Raw genomic sequence first — 17,857 nt, forward strand, 5'->3', positions numbered from 1 at the left:
AGCACATCCCTAGGTGATCTCTGTGGAAGGCATGTGGGTGGAAGGAGATCTGTGGGGGTGCAAGACTTGAGTGTCCTTCTGACAGGCCATGTAGGGGGATAGAATATAAGAAAATAAAGATAGTGTAGAAAGTAATCTTACCCCTAAGGAGTTTCAGCTGGGCCAGTTATCAAAGATTAGGAACAGGCGTGACTTAACAGGCCACAGCTGTAAGCAATGAGAAGAAGAGTGCTATAAAAGAGTGGGGTGGCTGGGTGAGAGGGGGATTGGGGTCAGTTGGCTGCTTTGTGAAGAAGAGTCAGTGCTCTGAGGAGCTGCTCATGGGAAACACCAGGGTATGAAACTCTTGTGATAAGGAGACAACAGTATGGAACCCCTGCAATAAGATGGCAAGAGGGCACAGTGAGCTGGCTGGTCAGGACTGGGAGATGCTCTGACTGTGTCAGAGGACTCTGGGAGCCTGGAGAGTTAAAACAACCATAGAATCCTCAAATGGTTTGGGTTGGAAGGGACCCCAAAGATCATCTTGTTCCACCCTCCCTGCCATGGCTGGGGGAGGTGACTTAAAGTGACACATCCCAGGCTGCTGGAGGGAAGGTGACAAGGTGGCTGTGGGAGCTCCTGGGCAATTATCTACAGGATGGTCAGTGACATTGCCTGGGTGCCCCAGCAGTGATGGCAGCCTGTCCCTTTTTCTTTAACCAGAATGAGGGTCGGATGAGGATAAGATTGTGTTTTAATAAATATTTGTTAGCAAGCGCCTTCCTCTCCCCTCTAATATTGCTCATTCTCCTTACAGGAACACGTGCATTGTTCAGCTTCTGTTGCTCCATGTGTCGTGCTCCATTACTCCATCTCACAGAGCAGGAGGAACACTGCCAAGGCTTTTTCTGGGAATTTGCTCTGGTCCTGCTACTTCCCTGGTGGTGCTCAGCTGATGTGGTTTGTTTGCAGGGGGAATAAAAGGCTCAGCTGTCAGAGACCAGGGCAAGGACCAGCCCCTCCCTCAGCTCTGTGTTACACAGCCATGGTAAGTTTGGGGCCATGACTTTTGGAAGAGAAAAGTTGCTAAGCAATAAATGTGACCTTCTCACTGTGTTTTAAAAGATGTGAGACTTTGCTTAAGGCATCCTTAGGATAAAGGTTCTTCCCCCCCAACCTTTCCCCAGTGCAAAAACAGGGTCTGTTGCAAAAAACAGAGTGGCTGTGATACCCTGTGAAGAGGCAGCCCTGTCTGAGGTGTGATTGTACTCTCATGGAGTGTGAAACAGTGTTTAAAAATGTGGATAATTGAAATGCACTGGTGAGCATGTTTTTCAAACCCTTGCTTTCTTGCTGGAAACAAGATTATCCTTACCCAGACCGAGTGGCTGCAGGGAAGGTGGAGCTGCAGCAGTGCCTGGGCTGTGCCTTGGTTAACTTGAGGCTGAATTTCTGATGGCTCAGAAGGGATCCCAGCAGCCCCTCAGCTGTTTGCAGGTCTGAGGATCAGTGGTACTGTGCTTGTGAACACAGGGCTGGCCCCAGAAGCCACCTCAGTCTCAAACTGCCTATGAAATGAAGCAGCCGAGGGCTCCCAAGTTTCAGGCTTGCACTCACAGGCAAGTTCCAGAGAAATAATAAGGTAGATTCTTATTATTTAATAAGAAGGTTCTTGCTGCTTGCTTCAGTTTCTTTCAGGCCATGGGAGGGAGCAGGGGAAATTTGAACCATCTGATGTACATTAGTAATGAGATATTAATGTTGTGCATGGACCAGGGGCTTTATTACTGCAGGAGCTGGTGGGACTGAGTGTCTTATACTTTCTGATTTATAATTCCTTCCTGATCTGGAGCCTTTGGTCAAACATCTTTGCACACAAAGCCTGAGGAATGGGGTGGGAAAGCCCCTTTTTTCATGGGACATGCCTGCAAACCTCTGCTGCCAGGTCACAGCAGCTTCAGAGCATTTGGTAAGCAGTGGTCAGTGGTTTGTGTAGCTCCACAACCCACACCTGTGCCTGCAGCATTCCTGGCCTGCAGAGCCTCTGTGCTTGCTCAAGAGGTGTTTCCCCTCAGCCCTGGCTCTTCAGGTTGTTCTCTGAGCTGTGCTTAAACCCTCTGTCCCACCTGGATTTCTTCTCTCCAAGAGCTGGACAGGGCAGCTGCCCACACTCGGTTATAGCACCCTTCCTTCTTGCCTTTTTTCCCTGAGAAAAGAGGGTTAATGTGGTTTTGGCTCCTTTTTGCCCACCCCTAATCACTTTCCACCCTGATGGCTGATTGCAGCTCTGTATGTCAGAGACCTTCAAGATAACGAGCTTCTACCAGCTTGATATAAATAGATGGCCAGGGAGAAGACTTTATCTTTGCCCCTCTGTGCCAAAGGACTTCAATCCTTATCAGTGCAAGAGCATCTGTGTGTGAGAGAATGAGGAACAGAGATGTCATGAATGCCTCTGGGGAAAACTGTTCTTGGAGACAGTCCCCTACTGCATCCTGCAGAATTCCACTGGGATGTGTAACTCCATGGGAAATGGAAGTATTGCTGACCCTGCTAGGGGCTGAGCACTGTGTGAGGCTTTCTGTTGTTTGTTTTCCCTGCATCCTTTAATCAGAGGCTAGAAAAAGTGATGTGTGTGGTGTTGCCAGCCTGACTGTGAGCAGGAAGCACAGGGACAGGAGCCTGGTACTGGAGCAGAGGATTGCAGCCTGATTCCCAGGGGGATGATGCTGTTTTAGCCTCTGGCTGGTAGATGGGGCATCTTTCTCCTCCAGCAGCACTTGTTTTCCCTGGGGAATAGCCCCTGTTTCTAGGATGGTCCTCCAGCTCATCACCCAGCTCCCTTCCTGCCCTCTTTGCCTTTTGCAGAAAGCTGTTTAATCAAGGGTGTATCAAAATCCATCTGTCTACACTGGTGTCAACAACTTGGCTTCAGGGACATTTTAAATAATATTCTAACTGAATTCTGTAATGGATTTTATTGCTGAGAGAATGGAAAGCAGGGTAGCAAAGGTGTTTTAATTACATCTGATTGTGGCATCTTGCAGGCTTGCCCCGTCAGTCCTTCTGGCACGGCACCATTCGGAGCCTGCTTCTGCCAGCATGGGCACGTTAGCTGGAGGGGGGTTCCTGATCACAGAGGAAATCTTTGATATTTCACTACTGACATGATCTTGGAGCTGTGTCTTCTTTTTCTACCTTGCTTTTGTGGCATCAGCTTCTCCGGGCAGGGAAAACCAGCCACCTGCCCTGATATTGTGTGGGCATCACACTGGGGTGGAGCAGAAGTGCTTTGCTTGCTCTGGAGAGAAGCTGTGTTCTGCAAGGGAGATGTCTCTCTGAACCCTTTCCCCAGCTCACAGCTTGGTTTCACAGCCTGCTAACATGCAAACAGCTCCCCTTTTTCTGGGTCAAGCAGGGGAAGATTGAAATGCTGTCTCCAGCAAGACTGTTTGGGGAAAGAAGGAGGGAATGTGACAGGGAAAGGCTGAGGGTCTCACTAGGCTGAAACACCCTTGTCAGACCCATGGGATGGGAACAGCAGGTGGAGCAAGTCCTGGACAGGCAGGGGTGGAGTAAATGCAATAAAGCACATTTTTGGAAGTGCCTGCTCACCACACAAGAGGAGCTCCAGCTGGGTACGTGTGGGAATGCTAAGAACTATTATATCTGTACACATTTAAGGTGTATTTTCACTGACACTCGGGGCTCATGGTCTCTGCAGTGATGCCTGTGTGTTTTCTGGAGCATTCAGCAGGTAGCAGCTCCCAGTGCCCATACTTTGAGTTGCCATTTCAAACTGCCTAACAGGTTTGAATCTAACCTGGGGTCTGGAGGAATGAGAGTCCCAGGAGGAGGAGGGCAGAGCTAATATAATTTTTCTTCATGACTGCTAATACTGCCTCCATTCTTTCCAAAGCTTTTGGCTATGATTTAACAGGTAGCCCAATCCTCAATATCCACAATTTTTCAATGTTGGAATGTGTCTGTGTTCCTGACAACACTCATCTGTGTCATTTCCTCCTCTTAATAGTTGTAAGCTCAGCTGCAGATGACAAGTGCTTTGTTTGTGACTCCTGGGTGCTCTGCACTTGATGCATCTCCCAACAGATGCAGGGCAAGCTCTGCTCCTCCTGTCTGGCCTGGCTTGCAGTGATGGATTAAGTGGGTAAGTAATAGAGTGGTAATGAGATAACCACTGACATCAAGAATTAACGTGGGAATAAATGAAGTTATCAGCCAGAACTAATGGCCTGAACTATCACTGGGTTGTAATTAATGAGTGTGGTGGCTGAGATTTACAAGGATATTTTAGGATGCTCCTTGCATGCAGCTTTGGGTTTTATGGCTTGCTTGGAGAGAAATTGGTTAATGCCAAGAACTTAATGAATGGGCAGAAGCTGTTCTTTGTCAGCTGGAAGTGGCCTTCTTGTGGAAGAGGCCAGAATGGCACATGTGGAATATCTGCCTTTTCATTGTCTCAGGGACTGCAGGAGGGTAGGATGCTGTGGCCTCTCAATCTTGAAACCTCTCAGTGCAAAGTATCTTGCAGCTCTTGTTTCTTCTGTTTTATTAGGTCAGAGTAGGAGGAGTCCAGGTGGAAGCAGTGCCTCTGAAGTGAACCTATGGACAAGTTCACTTGTATGTAGAAGAGATTGCCATTGATGTGAATTCTCTACCCAGGACCCCTGAACTGAGCAATGACAAGCTGCCCTGTTCTGCCCCATGAAGGTGGGACTTCTAGTTTCTTTTTCAGCTCTTCTTCTTGCTGCTCTGATGTCCATCCAACTGCCTGTCCCTCATGCAGGAGTTTCCTGGAGCAGGAAATGAGGTGTCCATGCCCAGAGGGCTTTGCCTGCAGACCCAGCCCTCCCTGCTCCTGCAGCTTTCTGGGTGTGTGACCCTGCTTAAGGCTTCTCTGACATGTAAGAAACACTTCAGGGGTGGTTGCTAGGCTGTTGCAGGAAACACAGCAGAGCAGTCAAAATTCTTCATGATAATTGGTGGGAATACTCCAGCCACCTCACTGCTGCCTTCCTCATCTTTCCATGGCAACCCTCCCTCTACAGCAGCCCAGGTGCTTGTGCTTGGATGGAGTAGGAGTTTCTGAGTCCTCTGTCTTCCAAATCACCCCTTGGAGCATGGAGGGAACATCTGTACTTTTAAAGTATGGGCATCATGTGATACAACAAATAACTTCACTTGCTCTAGCCGTATTCCTTTTTTATGCTGGCAGAGACAGAAAATTTTGGAAAGATGCCTGAATCAGACCCTAGCATTTTTTTGGTGGAGAGATCTGTTAGCTTGTTTTTTAATGGGGAGAGAAAGGTGCAGAAAGACCTGAGTGTTTCTTTTCCTTCCTTAACCTTCTTTTCCATGGTCAGAGCCACCACACCTCTCTGTGCTGGAGAGAGGAGTGAGACCACACTCAGCATCTGGTGAGCAGAGGGAAGGACAATCTTTCTTTCTGTGTCAGAGACAGCCTGGATGGAGTTGTGATGTCTCCTACAGGATGGTGGCTGCAAGGAACAGAGATGAGAGAGGGGTCAGACGCTGCCTCATCCTCATTTCTGCTCCCTGCTGTACACAAGGGATGCACAGAGAAACCGTCTGTTGGATGGTGCCCAGCTCTGCCAGCATGGGCAGAGTTGGGCATTGCAGAGCAGAGGCATCTTCCTGCTCCCCAATTCTCTGAAACATTCTCCGTGCATGTTCTAGTGCCATTATCTTCCCCCAGACTGTTTTACAGGCATTTTTAGTGATTCCCAGGGAAAATGAGACTCAACTGGCTGCTGGCAAACCCAGCCCAAAGCTGCCCAGACTTGGCGCGGTTGCCACTTTGTATGAAAGCATTGGTGCAGGCTCTGTAGCTCCCTTCCATGTTGAAAAGGAGGAGGAAGAAATTTCCATCAGGCTCAGAAAGTTCCTTTCTATGCTGAACAGGAGGAAGGAATTTCCACTTGCTGGGCCAGCACAAGCCAAGACCCAGAGTGAGCAAAGAAGGGGCAGTGTGTTCAGGGATATGTAAATCCTCCTCCCCCAGCCTTGGGGAGTTTATTGCCCTCCAGTGTGGCTGTCATTCCTGAGCAGCCCAGGCAGGCTGTTAAATGACAAGGGAAAATTACCCAGTCTGTTCTCCAGAAGGCAAGTGAGCAGGAATTTTCCTCCAACTGGTTCAGGACAAAGTTAATGTAGGCAAAGCCATTAAAATTAATGCTGGTAAACAAGAATAAAAACCAGCAGGGTTGTAACAAAATTTGGACCAGATTGGGTTTCCCAGCTGTCGTGCTGCACGCTGTCTTAAAGGCAGGGGGCAGAGGGAGGGGGTAAGCTGAGCTCAGGAAAGTCTTGCTGGAGGGTTGGGGCTGGGGCATCTGGGCTCATTTGGCACCAACTTTATGGTCCAGCCCTCCAATCCCCTCAGGCTGCCTGTCTTTTTCTGGGAAGCAGTGATGCTGGTTTCTCCAACAGCCACTACATATTTTATATATTCTTGTTATTCATCTGCTCTTCTCCAGAGGCTGCCCTCCCCATCCAAGCCCTGCTGCAGGGCTCTGGCAATGTGAGCACACGGTTGCTGGCTGCAGGTGTTTTGTGTGAGCTGCTTTGGGAGCAGATCTTGGGCTGTTGGGGCAGTGACTTGCTCCAAAAAACTTATCCTACGTTCAGATAGGAAAGGTGTAAAGAGGCACAGCTGTGTGTTACTGCTCTCTTCTAGGTAAACAGCTTTTTCCAACCCCTCAGCATGCTAACACAAGCCAGGCAACTTCTCCAGAATGTTTGGCACTGGATATTCAGCTGACTTGACACACTTTGGAGTAAGTCAAATCTAGTATAACCAATCCAGAATTGCTAGCCCCAGACTAGAAGTAATGCCCCATATTTTCAGGTGACTGGTGGTGGTGAGAAGGGAGAGGTACAAAAGCAGTCAGCCACTTTCTTGCAGTGTCTGAGGGAGTTGGATTGTATGTTTGGAAAAAAATAAGGCAAGAGTCTGAGCACCTTCAGCACAGATACCAACATCCATAGAAAACTTTCTGCTCTACAAGTCAGTGAAAACAACAGCAAAAATATCTTTTAATTCCTAAAAAAATATAATATCCCTTGTATATCTTCCTAATGAGGCTGTGTTTGCTCAGAGCTCTGTGGTTTTGATGGTCAGGTTCTGCAGGTTGGATGGGTTCTGGAATGTCCATGCAGCAGCTCACAGAGCCAAGGGGAGCTGCTGAGATAAGGAGCTGTGATGCCCCCAGCCCAGGGCAGGGAACTAGAGGTGGATGTCTGAAATGATCCTCTGTGAAGAGAAGGAGCAGAGTCTGGACAGGTCAGGCCTCTTGCTGGAACAGAAAGCAGCATGCAGAGAGGCCCAACACACAAATCCTCTTTTGGAGCCCTGTGGGGAGGCATCAGCCCCTTTTCAGCAGTCAAGCTGCTGTCAGGTTGGTGTCTCAGAGGTGGAGAGATTTTCTTTTGTTTTTCATGTGATATCACCAAAGAATAGAGGTGACAGAATTATTTTTGTGGAAGTAACTATGTGAACCATTTTTTCTTTATTTGGATTATTTGAAAGCTAAAACTGTTCATGGGTTTTAAAATGCACGTCCCCTCCAGGTTGCTTTACTTTGTTTTGTTTCTTATTCCCTCTCCCTTATTCCTCAGAGGGAACCATCCAAACCCACACAGTGTGTTATTTCTTTGAGAAATGCAATCATTTTGCAGTCAAACCCAGGCTGGAAATGCTGCTGGTGATTCATTTGTCTGAGAAATTTAAAAAGGCTTGGATGGAACAGAAACCAGGCTGGTTCAGGGAGAGTTTTCTTGTGGGTGAAGACCCACTTCAGCGGGGGAGTTCTTTTTTTATTGGAAAAAGAAGTTTTTATAGGCTTTGTTGGGGAGACTTGGGCTCCAGCCATTCTTCTGTATGGTACCAAGATCTGGAGCCTCACTGCCCCAGTTCCTGCTTCCCACACCTGCTGCATTGCAGAGCTCCATGATTCCAGTGCCAGTTCCATGATTCCTTTGTTCTCTAGGGTCACTGCTTCTGCAGGGTGGGATGGATGTGATGCCATTTTTTGCCTTGACTTTACTTTGTCTCACAAGTTTTTCCCAAACACAAGTATCATAAGCATGCACATGCTGAGGGGTCCAGGCCCTACATTCATCTTTAGGGTCTGCTCTAGCTCCTCCTCACCAAGAACCTCTTTCTGAAGTTCCCAGCATCCCATAAGGCTCAGAGCTAGGCAGGAAGGCAGATTCATGGCTGGTAACCACCACAACTCCCCTGCAGAAGACCTTTGTGGCCTCCAATTTCCCCATCTATAAGCCAGGCATTTTTTAATGGTGTGCTCTTTGAGACATGGCTTTCTGTTCCTTCAGACAGCAGGGACTTGTGGAAAACCTCCAGGCAGTGGCTGAAATCAGATGAGCTGATCTCAGGTTTCTGTGGTTGAAGTGACTCTTGAGGTATTAGAGAGTCTTTTTCTCAGCCCTGTGACCAAAGAAGTTGTTGAGATTCATCAGTTCTGCTTTTCAAGGTTGTTTATTTTCTCTGATCTGTTCCATTCTTTCTCTGACCTGTTAATATCTGTCCAGCAGGTCGAATTGTGGCACAGTGACCACCCTTGGGTGGTGTTAGCTTTTTATACTAAGAACTACATGCACTTTATATACAATAATTCTCCAACGCCTATCACCTAAGTTAGACAGTCTGTCTCTACCCTAAACCAATCCATAAGTGCCACCATCACAGCAGAGGAAGAAGGACGACAGGGCATGCTCAGATTCCTCCATCATGCCTCTTGAACCCCCATTCTAAATCCCCAAAATTCTACTTTTTCACCCTGTGACAAATTGCCTATTATTCTACTCAAACTCTTGTGGCTTGTAAATCTTCACACAAAGTTGGTAATTGTTTCCATGGGCTTAAATCAAAGGCACAGGTGTTTGTGACTCTGTGCCAGGGTCTCAAATCACCCAGGGCAGCCAGAGCAATGTCCTGGGTTCTGACAAGCTGATATGTCACATGCCAAGAGTAATCCCAGTTTTTGGGGGGCTGTTCCTAACATCTCCATGGATGTCCCAGAGTTAGCTTGATAGGAGGCAAGGAGTGCCATGGAAACAGGACTGGGTGAGAGGCTTGGGCAGTGGGGAGCCTTGGCAGGGGTCAGGAGTGGTGACAAGCGTGACAGTGTTCACAGGGGTCCGAGGATGAGGGAAGAGGGGAGGATCTGACTCCATGTTTCAGAAGGCTTGATTTTTATTTTATTATATATATATTATATTAAAACTATATTAAAAGAACAGAATAAAGGATTTCATCAGAAGGCTAGCTAGAATACAAAAGGAAGAATGACAACAAAAGCTTGTGTCTCGGACAGTGTCTGAGCCAGCTGGCTGTGATTGGCCATTAATTAGAAACAACAACATGAGACCAATCACAGATGCACCTGTTGCATTCCACAGCAGCAGATAACCATTGTTTATGTTTTGTTCCTGAGGCCTCTCAGATTCTCAGGAGAAAAAATCCCAAGGGAAGGATTTTTCAGAAAATATCATGGCTACAGACAAGTGCCAGTCTGCCTGGAAACAGAGCAAGAAATGGGCAGGATGGAGGAGACCACCACTCCTTGAATGACTGCTGAGAGAGCTGCCGCCTTTCCTGCCTGTTGCTGGCCAGACCATGGTGTGACTGCTCATCCCCAGTGCCCTGTGCCCCCTCCCATGCTGCTGCTCCTATAAATATCCCGGTGGGAAGCGGAGCATGGAGCTGCCACAGATGGCCCCCAGTTCCACGTGCAGTGGCGTGTGAGATCCCAGAGAGGAGCTGTCAATACTGTGCCTCGAGCCAGCCATGAAACCTCATTAGAAATGGTGTCCTCTTCCTTCACCCCCCTCGCCCCCTGGCTCCCCGCTCTGCCTCGCCTGCATTCAGGCTCCCTTATTAAACATGCACTCCCAAGCAAGGAGCGCTGACTTTCCCCTAATTGAGGCATAATAATTAGAGCATTAACACATTAGGAGGGTGAGACAGCATGTTTAGCTTTTGTGATTAATTATCTGAGGATTGTAATAAGTTGTTAAGACATTAATTACTCTGGCATGTTTATTGCTCTTTATTGCAGAACAGACACTTGGTAGCAGCAAGTGCTGGCTCGTCTGGAAATAAGAGTGAGAAGTGGTCTGGTGGGAGCAGACCACCTACCCATCCTCCAAACTGTGAGCTGCTGCTGCTGGCAATGAGGTGGGGAAATCCCTCTGGCTGTGCCTTGGTGACCAAACAGGTTTATTTCCCACAGATGGATATAGAAATGGTACCCAAGTCTCTTAGGACAGTCCAGGACCTGGAAAGTCCTTTCTGATCTTTTCATCTGGATTTTTCCCTGCTTTCAAATGAAGTGTTTCCTTCCTGGTGCTTTGAGCTCCCCCTGATTTGGATCATTGTGTTGCCAATGTTGAATAGCATGTCTCTGTCTGCATCTTACCAGGAAGGTGTTCTGTATTAAAGACAGGCTGAGGTTTGGAGCATCAGCAGAGGCCAAGGACTGAACCAGGACTCCACTGGCCTCCCTCACCCTGCCATTGGACTAGTTTTCCTTCGGAGCTTGGGGCAGGAGGTTAGGGGAGAGGTTGGAGAAGTTTGCACTGCTGTAGCCTCCTGTTTGCCCAGCAAGCTCCTCTGCGTACCCTGGACAGCTCCATGTGGGTTGGTCATGCTGGGGCTGAGGGCAGAGTGCAGGCCTGGAGGATGAGTGGTTCTTGTGTGTCCCTGAAACTCTGAGAAAGAGAAAACACAATGCCATTAAAAAAACATGTCATCAAACCAGCAGAGTGATGTGGTGGACCTGTTCCCAGTCTTCTGCTCTTCCCATGGAATGATGATAGTGTCTTCCCTACTCATGCTGAGGGACCCTCCCTGCCCAACCTCTCCTTGCAGTTATCTGGCTGGGAGGGACACAGGAGATGTGATGGCAGCCCCAACACCTGCCGCAGATAAAGAAATTTGGGAATATTATGAAAAACAAGAGGGTGAGGAAGCCATAGGAGCAGTGTGTTGATATCCATTTCCTTTGGGACTCCTGGAACCCAATGTTTCCTGTCTCTGGGCTGTTCTGTATCCTTATTGCAGCACAGGGGGATCCTCTGTCGCCTCTTTTTAGAGTTAAAACACAAGATGATCCTGACAGGTCTTTGTCCTTCCAGCACTGTCCCAGTGGTCACTTTCCCTGTGGCTCCCACCAGCTCAAGCCAGTGTCACTGTCACTCAGTTGTGTGAATGGCTGTGGAGGAGAATTCCCTTCCCTGTGCATAATCTGGGCTCTGTCCTGTGTCAGCTGAATGTGATTTGCTGCCTTCAGCCCCTCAGAGCCCATCCTGGGACTGGCATTCCCTGTCAGGGCGCTGCTCTCTGCATTCAGAGTGTGGGACGTGCCAGCCTGGCACTCCCTGCTCTGCCTGGGGACAAGGCAGGTCATGACTTATGCATTTTATCATTACAAAGAGAATTTCCTCTAGGTGTGTGCAATAAGGCAGTGGGGCTGACCTGTGATCCTGGCACTGAGCAGCGTTAATGACTCCCCTTTGCAGGTAATAAGCAGCAAATGTACACATTTTTGGGAGATCTGAATATTTTTTTTTCTCTTTTTAAGACTGCTGTCTTCCTAGGCCAGACTTAATTAGCAGACCTCATTATTTCCTGAAATGTAACTTGACTTCTATTGAATGAGAATTGTTCAGTGGATGGGAAGCAGCAGAGCAGTGCTGCAATATTCATATTGTTTTAATTGCAACATTAACATTTCATGCCGCTCTTGGCACACTTTCAGGTGCGGCCCTTCAGCTCAGTGCCACACTCTGAAAGGCTGGATCAGAACAATTAGGATAGAGTGACTGGATTTCTGGGTTTTCTTTTTTTTTTTTCCTTCTATTTTAATGAACATAAGCTTGAATTCAGTCCCCCTCCCTTTGTTGGGCAGAACAGGGAGTTACCACCCCTGGAGTGTAAATCCTTCTTTTTTTTTTTTTTTTTTTTTTTTTTTTTTGTGAGTAGAGGATGTGCTGTAGCACATGTTTAAATTGTGTTTTTGTGGAGCTGAAGCCCCACAGGTACAAGTGATACGTGATCCACCAGGCTGAAGGCGCCTCCTGGGATTTGACCTTTATCAGGTGAATCAGAGAAGTCCCAAAATGTGTCTGGCCAGCTGGGATAGTGTCACGAATGAGCTGGAGGGAAAAAGGTTATTTCTCACGTCTCAGTTTCTGCCAGGGCTCTGGAATGCCTGAGGCTGGAAATGACACTCAGAACAGGTAAGGACTGGGTTACCAGTGCAGATCCTAAATGAGCACAGGGATCACCCTGCTCTATCCCCTAACTGCACACAGGGTTTGGCTTTGTGACAGGGGCATCAGACAGCTCTGGGCTCAGCCTGAGAAGGGCTGTGTCACACTGGGGATGTGAGAACATTAACTCAGAGGGAGAGCCAGGAGGCTGCTGTATCCCCTTCAAAAGGAAGAACAAAGGTTTCTGAAGCTCACTCTTTGCTCCTGGGGGAAGGACACCCATGCTGCTGCCTGCCAGCCCTGTGCTGGGGCTGGTGGGCAGCAAGGAGCTGAGTGTGGAGGAATGGGCTCCCTCTCAAGTGCCACCCATCAGTCAACAGCTTGATGAGTAAGTGATCCTGCTGAGAGCTCAGCAGGCACTGCTCCGACTCTGGGCTGCCTTCCTGGCAGCAGTCTGAGGGTGAAACATCCTTCTGGAAGGTGAAATCTCTGTCCATGTGGTGGAGAGGCAATGGGAGAGCTGTGGGGCTGAGGGAGCTGCTCAGCCCATCAGTTCTCCCCCTTGGAGCTGGGCATGACACTTCCTTTTAGGCAGCAGCTGAACTCATCCATAGGTCTGGGAGGGTAATTAAGGATGGTAATTAAGGCTGGAAACGCAGAAGGATTCAGCTTGGTCTCTGGAAGTAGGACAAGGGAAGGGCACATATTGCATTTCCATGGGCTTTCCAAAGGCTCACATGCCATCATAGCTGGCTGGATCTTCTCTCAGCCAAACCGGCCTGGAACCTTCTGCTGTTGGTACAGTGTGCACTGGGATCCATGAAACCTCACCTTCTCTGGATGTACCCTTTGGGATTGGAGTCTCTGCTGTCCAGTAAGGTATTTGTGCTGAATGGAGCATCTCCCTTCCCTGGGATATTTACGGCATCTCTCCCACACAAATTGTCTGATGTCTAATAAGGGATGATACACTTCAGTTTGGATGGTGCTAATAATGTCTCTCCTCAGTTTGGTAGTCTGTTCCCACGAAATTTATAGACTCTGACTGTCTCCAAGACCTCCGTTGCTCTGTCACATCAGCTCGAAATCTGTTTGCAGTGTCAGGAGTTGCTGGGGAGTGGGCAGAGGACAGACGGATGCAGCAGGATCGCATATGCCCTGCATTCCTCGGGAAACGGGGCTGGAAATGCACAGATCGGGCACGGGGGCAGCTGTAGTGCCTCGGCTCACGGGGCTGGTGCTCGGGAGAGCAATCGGGCGGTGTGGGAGGAAGGTGATGAGCGCGGAGCACGTTGTGCTGCCTGGGGCGAGCAGCAGGGCCCCGATGGGAAACAGCCCCCGCAGAGGATGAACGAGCCAGCCCCGAGCTCCTGGCTGCTGTGAGGAATTGCCTGGCTAAAGGATAATGAATGCCGCAGCAGGAGACAGAGCGTGTCTCCGAGGCCATTCATCCCCTTTATCACCCTGCTAACAAGCCCCAGAGCGGCTTTAGAGAGACTGCTCTGGAGCAGCAGCATCCCTCAGCCCTGCTGCTGCCTGGGTGCTGCGGGCAGGGGTTCTACATGGGGCAGGAGGGATCAGAGGGAAAACCACGGAGCAGCTCTCAGAAAACACCCCCAGGTTTGGATCTCTGCTCTGGGGACTGTGCCTTGGCTTTGGTTTGGCTGGCATGGACAGCGTGCCCTCCTTCAGGCCCTGTGTGGTGCCAACTGGGAGATCCAGATGTAAAAGCCAAGGTGCCGACTGGGAGATCCAGATGTAAAAGCCAAGCATCCATCTTTTTAAAGTACTTCTGGGCAGCACCCTTAGGAGGATTGCTCCATCCTAACTCCCAGCTTGCCTAAGATTTAAGATGTGTGAGATTTATATGAGACCCAAGAGGAGTTTGGGGCCGCCAGCACGTAGGTGAGTTGGTTCTGCTTCACTTGCAGCACAGCTGAGGCTGTGTGTGAGCCTGGTGAGAGGAGGAAAGGGCAGGAGTGATGTGCTCTTCATGAGAGCTAATAAAAGCTAATCCATCCCTTTGCTCCAAGACAGTGGGAAGCATTAGTGGCTGGCTGAGTGCCTCTCCCACTGCTGCGTGCCTCTGCCTTCCCGCTGGCTGGGAGAAAAGCGTGTCCTCCGTGCTGGGGAAGGAGCTCTGGCAGAGCTGTGCTGCCTGCAGCTGCTCTCTGTAGCTGCCATGCCTCCTGGGAAGGAAAATCTGCCAGAGAGCCCAGGCAGGTGAGGCTGGGAATGAGGATGGACATTCCTTGGGCAATATCTCATGGCAGGCCTCAGCTCCAAGAGAGGCCTGCCATGAGAGAGGCCTCTGCTCCAGGGCTTGGGCCATGGCCTGTGGGAGCAGAGGAGAGCATCACCTCTGGTTTTTGAGGAACATTTGAAGGAGCTGGGGTTGTTTAGCCTGGAGAAGTGGAGGCTTAGAGGTGACCTTATTGCTCTCTACACCTTCCTGAAGGGAGGCTGTAGCCAGGTGGGTGTGATGGTGTTCACAGGGGTCTGAGGAAGAGGGAAGAGACAAGGATCTGACTCTACGTGTCAGAAGGTTTAATTTATTATTTTATTATATATATTATATTAAAACTATACTAAAAGAATAGAAGAAAGGATTTCTTCAGAAGGCTAGCTAAGAATAGAATAGGAAAGAATGATAACAAAGGTTTGTGGCTCAGGCTCTGTGTCCGAGCCAGCTGACTGTGATTGGCCATTAATTACAAACATCCAACATGAACCAATCCCAGATGCACCTGTTGCATTCCACAGCAGCAGATAATCAATGTTTACATTTTGTTCCTGAGGCCTCTCAGCTTCTCAGGAGGAAAAATCCTAAGGAAAGGATTTTTCATAAAAGATGTCTGAGACAGGTGGGATCGGTCTCTTTCTCCAGGTAGTACTGATAGAACCAGAGGACACAATCTCCAGCTACCTCAGGGAAGGGATAGGTTGGATATCAGGAAAACGTTTTTCACAGAAAGAATAATAAAGTACTGGAATGCTCTTCCCAGGGAGGTGGTAGGATCACCATCTCTGGATATGTTTAAAAAAGACTGGATATGGCACTTGATGCTGAGAGGAACAGTGGATTTGTCTTTACAAACAAGCTGTGGGTCTGCTGGTAGATAAAACCAGCACTGGGAGATAAAAGAAACAATGGGAAGGATTCCCCTGATTGATGAATGGAAAAATATAATTGCTTTTACAAATAAACTTTAGGTTTGCTGATAAAATGAAATTAGACATTAAGAGATGAAAGAAACAATGGGGAAGAAAACCCCCTAAATTCCATAAGAATTGAAAATGAAAAAGGAGGGTTATACGTTAGAAGGAAATCTTTGGTAGCAGACATATTGTGCAGTCTGTGCCTCAAGTACCTCAGCCAGTGGGGAAAGAGAGAAGGGAAATGTGGCTGGGAAATTGGGATAAAAAGGGAGGCTGCATCTTCCAAAAAATTGAGAGACCCCAGGGGAATGCCCCATGGCCTCTCCCTTTATTCCAATAAAGTCAAAAGGACTCCTCTGTCTCCTTTTCGGACATAAACCTCTGATGTTTGTGGATTAGTTTTCTTAAGAGTGCTATAGGCTAGTTGAGAAGTGAGGGCATAGGTTGGACTCCATGACCTTAGACGTTTCTTCCAACCTCATTATTCTGTGTAATTCTGTGTGACTGGTGTATATGAGACCCTCAGGCTGGAGCCAGCTGAGCCCAAATTGGTGCCCAAATAGGTTGGAACACCCTCAGCAAACAGCCTGTGTGCTCACCTGTGCACTGTGTGTGCAGGTATGAGCTGTGCCGCCCTGCCAAGAGTGATTTGTGTCTGGGGCACAGTGCACAGTGGGTGATCAACTAGAAATAATTGCCTGTAATTGAAGGTTTTACTATTTCATCCTGCGTGTTTTCTTAATTTCTCCTTCTTCTCCTCCTCCAGGTTTAGCTCTTAGGGAATGCATTTTGTGTGGTCGAGGGTAAACACCCCACAAGCAGTGCTAGTGAGAGAAGGGAAAGCAAACAGGGGACAACGTGTATTGTTTGGGTGTCCTCAACAAATGCTGATAGTGGTTTTATAGGGGCAAAGAAGGAGGAGAAAAGCTGCAAAGCTTTGCAGATAGAAGGGGCAGAGTGCCATGGTAGATAGAGTGGTTCCAGTGAGGGCAGAAACAGGAGGAGAGCAGCAGGTGGTGGGGATGGCCTGGAATGTGTTTGCAGAGCTGTGGAGCAGAGGAGAAAGTGCATCATGGAGCCAGGTGTCTCCTTGAGTGTCAGCAGCAAGAGGACTGTAAGCCTGATTTTTTTGTCTATTTTTTTTTTTTTAATCAGGAGGTCTCCAAGCATTTTGAAAAGAAGCTAAGATCACAGATTGAAAAAATTCCCATCTTGAGGCTTCAGTGACCAAGTCTGGAGGTAGCCAAAGGAACCTGTGAGGGTTGAGCCTTTGTCACAAGCTTTCCTCCCAAAAATTCTGCACTCCAGACCTTGGCCCGTCTCCCAGAGCCCTGTGCTGAGCAGAGTGATGATGGGGAGCTCACTGGAGGCCAGTCCTGTCCCACGAGGTGGCACAGGACATGCTGCCTCCTGAGGCCACTGCTGTCAGATGGATTGCCTCTGGGAAGGGAGGAGGTTGGCCAGCCAAGTGGCCTTTCAAAGCAGGCTGCAATTTAAAGGGTGCCAGGCCATGTGAGGCCCCCTTGACCTCTCAGTGTGTTGGGAGGAGTTCACTTTCAGCCCAGAAACATCTGGTGCTTTTTCTTCTTCTGCCAGCACCATTAAATGTCGAGTTGAAGGGAAACACAATTCATCACCTTCCTCGTGGGCTGCCATTCAGCCAAGAGTAACAGAGATTAGCCTTCAATCACACCAGGGCTGGGGCTGAAGGAAACCTTCCCGAGGACACGCTGGAGAAACATTTTCATTAGCAGAGGAGAACATGATGGAGATGAAGTGTCCCTTCACCTCGGCTGCCAGACCTCTGGCCTGCCTGGTGCTAACAGGGAGTGCTGGCTGAGGGACTGGGCCAGCACAGGGCTCTGAGTGCTGTCTGCAGCCAGATGTGAGCAACAGCTGGGACACAGCAAAGCACTGCTTTTATATCAGCTCGGGGTGGTCTTGGTTTTCCTCCTGCCTATGAGCTCTCACTGCCAGGAATAAACTGTCTCTCCTGACTGAGAGGAGAAAACATGTGCTAGGGCACACACCTGAGTGGGTGTGGGCCAGAAAAACAATGTCCTTGGGTGAGAGTGTCCATGGGGCAGGAGGCATCACAGCCTCTGCCTCCTGCAATGTGTTTTGCAAATTTAACAGGTCTGCCTTGGTGGTAGTAGAGGCTTTCTCTGCTCCATGGCAAGCTGCTCCACAGCTCTTTGCTCTTACTCTGCATCCCCCCAAGGCAGCTGAGGTGCCCAGGATTCACTTGTGCTGTTGATGTTGAGGAAACACCCCCTGGCCCCCAGCTGGGTGCCTGGCACAGGGCTGTCTGTCCCAGTTAATGGGAATTAACCAGCAGGATCCCTGCAGCCCTGGCTGCCATCCCCCACCACCTCAGCTCCCCGGGGCTGGCGTGCTCCTGACAAAGGCAGGCTCCATCTCTTTCACTCACAGCTGAAGG

General features: G+C 49.0%; 1 long non-coding RNA gene across 1 annotated transcript; it reads left to right on the forward strand.

Annotated features, from left to right (window-relative positions):
* Positions 1 to 275: 275 nt before the first annotated feature.
* LOC132077219 (uncharacterized) lies at positions 276 to 10,772 on the forward strand. Its single transcript, XR_009419021.1, has 5 exons — positions 276 to 335; positions 800 to 1,030; positions 4,016 to 4,150; positions 4,559 to 4,713; positions 10,104 to 10,772. It is a non-coding gene; the product is annotated as an uncharacterized LOC132077219 (long non-coding RNA).
* The last annotated feature ends 7,085 nt before the right edge of the window (positions 10,773 to 17,857 follow it).

The sequence above is a fragment of the Ammospiza nelsoni genome, chromosome 9 (assembly GCF_027579445.1).
Source record: "Ammospiza nelsoni isolate bAmmNel1 chromosome 9, bAmmNel1.pri, whole genome shotgun sequence".
NCBI classification, from domain to species: Eukaryota; Metazoa; Chordata; class Aves; order Passeriformes; family Passerellidae; genus Ammospiza; species Ammospiza nelsoni.